General features: G+C 41.7%; 1 protein-coding gene across 1 annotated transcript in view; it reads right to left on the bottom strand.

Moving 5' to 3' along the window:
- Nucleotides 1-2,500, bottom strand: part of LOC105899530 (kelch-like protein 29) — a 115,949-nt gene that overhangs the window by 85,297 nt on the left and 28,152 nt on the right. The window lies entirely within an intron of this gene.

The raw sequence follows: 2,500 nt of genomic DNA, 5'->3' as shown, positions 1-2,500 counted from the left end.
AAATGCACATTGCACTTGCAGGAAACTGACAGCACAACAATAGAACAATGGAAGAAATGAACACAGAACCACAGACAACAATGGAGAACAATGGAAGAAATTAACACAGAACCACAGACAACAATGGAGAACAATGCAATGAGCAATATTCACAGCGGGAAGCTAAGCAACACCATACGCTCAATTAAAACAACATTTATGTAAAAAGGGCAAATTGCGGCAACATCCTAAATAATCATAAAAAAAGGTTATGAATGACAGGCCTGAAATAAATGAGTGATGTGAAAAACACTTTAAAAACATTTGAAGCAGGGAGTAATAACACTATTGGTGGAGGTAAAGTCCCTTATCTGGCTGAGAGCAACTCTGTAAATTCATTGAACATCTGAAATTCAAAATGAATTTAAATTCATTTCACACTTTTCTTAATTTCATGAATAACACATGCTCATTTTCATCACTTGATAGTAGCACAAACACAATAACCGCTCTACTTAAACAGGAGCCCACCATCCGCTCTATGAAAGCAGACTGAAAATGGCCGACGGCCAATGGCTTCATTCAGTAAAGTGCATTTTTATCGAACGAGTGCGAGACCTCTGTGTCTCTGTGTGTCTGTGTGTCTGTGTGTCTGTGTGTCCCTCCTGTTGTTCCACGCCCGCCCCTGGGCTTCTCATCTAAAATTACATTTACTTTCAGTTTGTCAGTCATCTGGCAGCCCACACACACATATAAGATATAGTAGTGAGGAAATTATCAAATGCATACATTAATTGGTTAATAAGCAGCGCAATGAGGCGGTGTGGGCCCCTGCGATGCTGTGCTGGTGTGTGTGCGTGTGCGTGTGCGTGTGCATGTGCGTGTGTGTGTGCGTGCGTGTGTGCCCCTGTGATGCTGTAAGCCAAATGGAAATACAAAGGGGAAATAAAGAAAGAAGAAGAGAAAACTACTCTCACACAAGGATGGCATGAAACCCTTGAAAAACCTTGAGAAACATGGTGAACATCTATTAGTTCCAGTTCTTTCAGGATGGGATTTAGTCATCTAAAACACAAATACACACACACACACGGGCACACCCGCACACACACCCACATCCACACACATCTGTACTGAATAAGAAGATGAACCAAATGGAATTACTTTAATGTGATGGCTTTGCGCCGCGTGGCCATATTGTCCCAACAATTAGAGAAGGGGAAAAAAAACACATTTCATTTGATGATTAAACAGAGAGGGACCGAGAGGGAGACGGCACAGCATTCACTCCCACACAGAACTCAGCCAATTAGTATCAGAGTAAACCCGGTACCCTGCAGAACACGGAACCAGAGTCCAAATTAGAACACGCGTCTCAAACAAAGCAGCCTCTTATCAAATCTCACACATACTGCCTGTACAAATAAATAAATTAACAGATAAATAAATAAGCACCATCACTCAAATACAAAACAAGATAAAAAAACGAAACACTCCTCATTTTAATTATCCCGGTTTTTGCACAGACAAAGAGTGAGAGAGAGAGACACTGTAGCTTCTACCTCAATTAAAGACAGAGAGAGGGTGAGAGAGAGAGAGAAAGATAGAAAGATAGAAAGATAGAGCCACACTGTAGCCTCTGCCTCAGACATGAGTACTCTAAGCAGGAGCTGAGGCTCTGGTACCAGCCGTCTCTGAGATGCATCCAGGGGAGGCGTGGCTGGCCAGGGCCGGACATGGGGCTCCATGAGGGGCCACCAGGGGACAGTGCACCCTGCTAATATGATGCCTAGCATAAATTGGCTTTTAGCTACGGTTAGCTAACATTAGTTTAGATTTGTAACTAACCAGCTCATCTTACATCGAACTGGGATTCAACATTGAAAGAAACAACTCCTGGAGTCTACTGGATTTTCGAGTGAAACTAGAAAGCACCAGCAGCAGCAGCTGTTTAGGCAGTGGCTTGTGAATGAGTTAGCTAGTTAGCTAGCGTCAGATAGCAAGGCCAGAGAACAGGCTTCTTCTAATTTGTTATTGTTGGAAATAATGCAACAAAAAGAATTGCCACTGAATGAAATGGACAGGCTTTGTAAACTGAATAGTGTTTGGGGATATACTCATTATTGCAACTTATTGCTTTAGAAATGGTGATGATTGCCCGCAGTAAGGCCAGCTGGCTACAGAGAAGGAAGAGGGGGTGGAGTCGAGTTTGCTTCTTGGACATTATTTGGTGCGTTAGTAGTTATTAAAATCAACTTTTATTCAGAAATTACTCTTGCTAATAAAGTGCACAGCAGGCAGCAGCAGGGCTGGCTGTGACTCTGGAATGACAAAGGCAAATGGCACTGGACTCCTTCCTCACATTAATCCCCATACTGAAACAAAATTACTTTAAAGCTCAGCTTTTTAAAGTAGCGGAAATGCGTATTTCTCCCTGTGTGGGGTTGATTTTTTTTTATTTATTTTTTTTTGTCAGATAATTGTCAGCAAAGTGATGGAATATTTTTTATTTATTTTTGTT

This window comes from Clupea harengus, chromosome 15 (assembly GCF_900700415.2).
Source record: "Clupea harengus chromosome 15, Ch_v2.0.2, whole genome shotgun sequence".
Taxonomy (NCBI): domain Eukaryota; kingdom Metazoa; phylum Chordata; class Actinopteri; order Clupeiformes; family Clupeidae; genus Clupea; species Clupea harengus.
Note: the sequence above shows the minus strand (reverse complement) of the source record. Positions and strands in the feature narration are given on the sequence as shown.